The sequence below is a fragment of the Zalophus californianus genome, chromosome 6 (genome assembly GCF_009762305.2).
Source record: "Zalophus californianus isolate mZalCal1 chromosome 6, mZalCal1.pri.v2, whole genome shotgun sequence".
In the NCBI taxonomy this organism is placed as follows: Eukaryota; Metazoa; Chordata; class Mammalia; order Carnivora; family Otariidae; genus Zalophus; species Zalophus californianus.
In genome coordinates, this window is record NC_045600.1 from 98,677,333 (window position 1) to 98,684,130 (window position 6,798).

Sequence of the window (6,798 nt, forward strand, 5' to 3'; positions counted from 1 at the left end):
CTACCCCTTATTCTTCTTTTCTGACCATAATTCAAACTCAACATTTTTTTTTTTTTTTTAATCCCAAAGGTCCTCTGCAAGAAGCTGACGGTTGATAAAGCTGCCTGCCCCAGGTGCTGTATTCTCACATAAGCTCTGTCCTAGGGGGGTGGCCCCGGGCCTCATCCAAACGTCTTTTCTGACGGGGGCACTGACAAAGATTCTTTGCTTGATCAAACTTTAGTCAGTCTCCTGAACCTTCTCTTAGGCCTCTCTGTGCACTTCTTGTAAAATCCTGTTTTAGCAAGAACTCTGCTAAGTCAGCTTAACCAGAACTCCTTCCCCTGGATGTCTGATGGGGTTCCACATCCTCCAACCTCCCCCAGGTGGTCTGCTCACCCTGGCCTGTCAGGTCAGTTTAGCCAGAATCCCCTTTACCCATGATGTTTCCTCTTAGTAATTTTCTATTCACTGACCCCACCCCACTCCTTAGCTCTAAATGCCCACTTGCCCATGCCATATTCAGAACTAAGCCCAGTTCTATTCCAGGGTTTCCTATCTCCTATTGTAGTAGTCCTGAATGAAAAAAAATCTATATATATAACAGATCAAATCCAAGCATATATAAAAAAGTTAATATGTCATGAAAAATGGGGCTTATTCCAGAAATGCAAATTGGCCTAAAATTTAAAAATCAATGCAATTAACCACATTAGCAGAGTAAATAAAACGTCTACGCAGAGTGAAAGAAAGCAGATTAAAAAGAAAAACCATATGATCATCTGAATGAAAAAAAGAACTATGTAGATGTTACATTCATTTATGATTAAAAACAACAACAACAACAGCTACCAGAAAACTAGTAATAGAAAGTAATTTCCTCTGCTTGATAAAAGCCACTTACGAAAAAACTAACAGCTAACATCTGACTTAATGGTGAAAGACTGAATGCTTTCTCCTAAGATTAGGAACAAGGTATATATGTCTGCTTAAAACACTATTTCAATTGTACAATAAAGGTGCAATAAGGCAAGAAAATAAATAAGTCATCCAGGTAGGAAGCTGTCTTTATTTTAAGATGACATGATCACTTATTTAGAAGATGCTAAGGAAATCTTTTTTTAAAGTCAGGAGAACTAATAAGTGAGTATACAACAGCACTAAAATACATGAAATATTTGGGTATAAATTTTACAAAATATGTGTAATATCTGTATTACACATATTTTGTATTACATACAAAAAACTACAAAACACTGATAGAGAATATTGAAGGATCTAATAAATGACAAGATGGTAATACCATATTCATGGATTAGAAAACTCAATATTGTTAAGATGTTAATTCACTCCAGATAGATCTATAGGTTCATTGCAATTGCAATCAAAAGCTATCTCAGCAAAAACTTTTCTTGTGGAAATCTACAAGTTCGTTAGAATTTTTTAATGGAAAACTGAAGGAACTAGGATAGCCAGAACAATTTTTAAAAAGAATAAAGTTGGATACTCACACCACCCAATTTTAAGACTCTCCATAAAGCTTCAATAATCAATACAATGTGGAATTGACGAAAGAATAGACATATAATAAACCAATGGAAAGGAATAGAGAAACCATCAGTAGACCCACACATTTACCTCAGTTGACTTTTGTCAAAGGTGCAAAGGCAATTCAATGTTTTCAATAAATGGTACTGGACCAAACCATCATATGGAAAAAAAAAGTTAAATACCTACCTGCAACATACACAAAATCTAACTCAAAATTGGTAAGATATAAATACAACAACTAAAACTATAGAACTTTTAGAAGAAACTTAGAAGAAAATCTTTGCTAATTTTCATTTCCTTGAAACATCACAAAAAAGCATGATTCACCTAAGAAAAAATTGGTAAACTGAGCTTCATCAAAATTAAGAACTGTTGCTTTTGACACTGTCAGGAGAATGAAAATACAAGTCAAAATTGGGAGAAAATATTTTTAAATTTTTTAAATCACATATTTGATAAAGGACTTGAATCAACATATATAAAGAACTCTCAAACTTTAATGAGAAACAAAATTTTAAAGTTGGGGGAAATATTTATTTATTTATTTATTTATTTTAAGATTTTTATTTATTTATTTATTTGACAGAGAGATAGAGAGAAGCACAAGTAGGCAGATAGGCAGGCAGAGGGAGAGGGAGAAGCAGGCTTCCCGCTGAGCAGGGAGCCCAATGAGGGACTCGATCCCAGGACCCTGGGATCATGACCTGAGTTGAAGGCAGCCACTTAACTGACTGAGCCACCCAGGCGCCCCTGGGGGAAATATTTAAACAGATGCTTCACCAACAAAGAAATACAGGTGACAGTAAACACGAAAAGATAGTCAACAATGTGAATCATTTGGGAAATGTTAATTAAAGCCACAGTGTGTTAACATTACCCATCTACTAAAGAGGCTAATAAAACAACAGCAACAATAAAAACCCCTAAGTATGAAGACTGAAATTCTCATACATTTTTCATAGAAATATAAAATGGTACAGTCACTTTGAAAAACAGTTGGGCAATTTCTTAATTTAAACATATGCTCCCTTGCAATCCCTCTTCTAGATATATATGTAGATATTTACCTGAGTGAAATAATAGCTAAGGTTCACACAATAACCTGTATGTGAATGTTTATAGCAGCTTTACACGTAACTGGCAAAAACTGGGACCAAATGTCCTACAAACTTGGGTAAACAAACTGTGGTTTGTATTTATACAAATGAACACTACTCATCAATAAAAAAGAATGAGCTACAAATACACAGAACAGCAGAAATGAATCTCAGGTGCATTAAACTAAGCCAGATTTAAATGCTATCTTGTGTAAATCCATTTATATGACATTTTTAAAAAAGCAAACTATAAGGATAGGAAACAGATCAGTGGTTACCATGAGTTTTGGGGGGGGAGATGGAATTATTCTATATTTAAATTGTGGTGGAAGTTCTGCTGTATTTATCAAAACTTACAGAACTGTACATTAGAAAGGGTTACTTTACTGTATATGTATGTATGTGATATCTTATTTTTTAAGTGAAGAAAAAAAAACCACAAACAAGATTCAGAGGTTAAATGGACTGAGATCCACAATTAGGAGTGGTAAAATTGGGGTTTGAATCCAGTTCTCTCTGACTCCAAAGCTTGTGTTCTTATCCACCAGAGGTGCCACGGGATCCCACCACAAAAATGTGGAAGCTCTGTCAGCCTGGGTTCCTGAACGACTATGTGAAATACAAACCGCTGCATGTTAAGCCACAGATTGTGGGACTGTTTGTTACGGCAGCATAATGTGACCTGACCTGACTGATACAACCACGATGCTACACTCCCCGGTAGCTTCCTTTTGCAAGACCTGAGGATCTATGTAAGTTCCAGGTTAGAGCCCTGGAACAGCAGGGAGGAGACAGCTGTTGAGGGTCTAGAATCCCAGACTTTAGAAGCATCTACTCCGCTGGCTAGGTGACAAACTCCCACATAACTGGATGTCCTGGGTTCAGTCTATAAAAAACTATGAAAGGTGGTGGTCCAGTTGCAAAACTTTGTAGACTCTGTGACTTGGCCCCCTATGGCTTTGCCCAGGAGCCATTTTCCTTGGTTTTAAGAAGTTAAGTCTCTCCCTCACAATGTCTCCAAAGGCCAAGCCCTTTGGGCACCAAGAGTATCCAAAGCCTTCCTGTTTGGAATCTAGTGCCCTGGCTGGCTCCTGCACTTTCAGGCTATGTTTTCCTGTGCAGGTTACAATGTTCTGTGGAAAATGTGAAGCAGAAATTGTTGTGATAAGCCCGGAGCGGAGGGGCCTCTGGGGAGCAGCCCTGGTGAGCTGGGTCACCTCATTTCGTGAGGGCCAGCCCTGGGGGAGGCTCCACAAGCTTAATTAAAGCCAGCAGGAGCCTGTTTGAAGCAAGAGGAGTGAAAGAGTGAGGGCAGCAAAGAGCAGGCTAAGCCAAACCCACCTCCTTCTGCTGGAGCCCAACCTGGGGAGTCCCACAGGCCGGAGCCCAGTCAAAACCAATGCGCAGGATGAATGAAGGACAGCACGGGGAGCACTGGGGGCGCCAGGGAGGGGCGCAGGGGAGAGGGCCTGGGCAAGAAGACAAGGGGGCTGAGCTGGGGGGGAAATCGCAGTTCTTTGGACAAGCAGTTCCTGGGGCAGAGCTGCTCGTGGTAACCAGCTGCAGTGTGGGGGTTGAGGAACACAGAAATGCCAAACGAATGTGTCCATCAGAGGTACAGGGACATATTTTAATGCCAGATATTGCTACCATAGCTTCTTTTAGAAGGTTTGCTCCCAAGTCCCAGCCCTGGGAACCCTCTTCCTTCTGCAGGGTCTCCTTTTCTGCGCTGTTCATTGACCCATGCGTGGGTAAGTGCGGGGGGAAGCAGGGGGTCCAGCTTCGGTCCAGCTTCTCTCCCCATGTATCCCTAACCATAGTTGCCAGGGGCTTCATCTACAGACTTGGCAGATGCTGCCTCTGGTTTCTGGGGCTACTGGCCCCATACCATGCTCTGCAGTTGAGAGGAATAGATATATCTTTTCCTTCCATAGCCATGAGCTTTGGGAGTGCTTCTGAGAGGACTTGACTTCTGACCAGCAGAGATGAGAAAGAGGTTGACGACAGGCCTGAGTATGAATTTGTGCCCTTGTACTTTAATTTAGAGTTTGCAAAGCCTTTCCACCTGTCTTGTCTCATCTCCCCCAATTAACTACGAGATCGTAAGAGCAGTTCTTATTCCCATGTTACAGATGAGGGATTAGAGGCCCCCCAAAGTTAAATGACTCCCCAAAGTCATAGGGATAGACTCAGGAACCTTTCCTACTGCTCCAACTAGGACAGATTTGTTTTTGTTTTTGTTTTTTCTTTGTCTGACATGGGACATTAGTAAAAGATTTCACTTGCTAAAAAATAAAATTATTTAGGGGTGCCTGGGTGGTTCCTTTGGTTAAGCGTCCAACTCTTGATTTGGGCTCAGGTTATAACCTCAGGGTGGTAAGATTGAGCCCTGCATTGGGCTCAGCCCTTCGTTGGGCTCTGCCCTGGGCACAGAGCCTGCTTAAGATTCTCTTTCTCTCCCCCCATGCCCCTCCCCCCACTCTCCTTCTCTCTTAAAAAAGAAAAAAAGCTTTAAAAAAAGAAAAAAGGAAATTGTTTAAAATAGCCGCAAAATGTTTGAAGATCAATGCTCTGATAAGATCAATGCTCTGATTTTTCTGTTGAGGAAAGAAATGAAATGATTTGCCCAAGTTCATGCTGAATAAGAAAGCAGTGTGGGGCCAGACCCATTTTTCCTGCTTCCAGGCCAGTTTTCGTTTTCACCCAAAATATGGTTCTGGGCCAGACCTGTGCAGTGTCTTTACTCTCTGGTAATTCTCAGGCATTACTGTTCTTTCTTGCCAGGGTCCAGATAGAATCTCAGAATTTGAGGGCGGGAAAGAAACTGAGTCCCAGGCCAAAGAACGGGGTTTTACATTTCACCAACCGGGACACCAAGGCCAGGCAGCAATGACTTCCCCCACATCACACAGCAAGCTAGAGGCAGGAACAGGATGAACCTGGGAGTTCCCAGGTCTTCAGGGCTGGGCTCTTCCACTGCACTGGGAGTCTGCCCCTTCTGCTGCCCCCTTGAACTGGCCTCCCAGGTCACCTTCCCCCAGCCTCGGCCCTGACTTCCTACCTCCGGAAATTCCTGACTCTTTCCTCTCTGACCGCCAATGGCCTCCTCCCTTGGCCTAGGATGGCCCGCCCCTCTGAGCCAGGCCAGTGCTCTTGCCCTTTCCTACCAGCTCACTCTTACTGCGGAGTTTCCCCTCCAGCCCCGCCCTAGCACTGGGTGCCAGGCGACACAGTTAAAGCTACCTGTGCCCAAGAAGAAAAGGGTCACAATCTGGTACAGAGTGGATATGGTGGAGGTGAAGGAAGGAGATGTCCTTCTGGGCAGTTCGGTAATCCTGCAAGACTTTTCATGACGTCTTCCTTGAGAGCCCTTAATGCCACCAAACTGCTGGTACGGGGCTTAGGAGCAGCCTTCGTCGGGGGAGATCCAGCTCAACCGTTAAGGGAGGCTGGTGGTGGGTGGGTCCATGCTCTCCTCCCGCCTTAGACTCATCTGACTCCCAACCTCAGCCACCCTGTCTCTGAGGGGCTCATTCAGCTTTGTGTTCCCAACATGTATGCACAACACCAGCAACAGTGCTTTGCACATAGCACCAGATATTTGCTTAATATTTATTATATATTCTGTTCTAATATTATCATATTATTTATTACTATAATATTTATGTTCTACTTATTTATAGGATTATACATAATATCTATATATTATAAATATATATTTATTGACATATTGTTATACTTATATGTCATAATATATTATGTATAATATATACTATCCTTATATATAATACATGATGATATGTTATATAATACATTATAACCTATAACTTAAATGTTATTATAATTAATATTAATTGATTAGTTAATAATTCCTATATCCCCATATACTTGTGCAGGACCAAACTCCAAGGGAGACAGGAAAGGATCCTGAGCAATATATTTCATGAGTTAGAAGAATGAGAACTAGGGGCACCTGGGTGGCTCAGTCATTAAGCGTCTGCCTTCGGCTCAGGTCATGATCCCAGGGTCCTGGGATCGAGCCCCGCATCGGGCTCCCTGCTCAGCGGGGAGCCTGCTTCTCCCTCTCCCACTCCCCCTGCTTGTGTTCCCTCTCTTGCTGTCTCTCTCTCTCTGTCAAATAAATAAATAAAAACTTAAAAAAAAAAAGAAG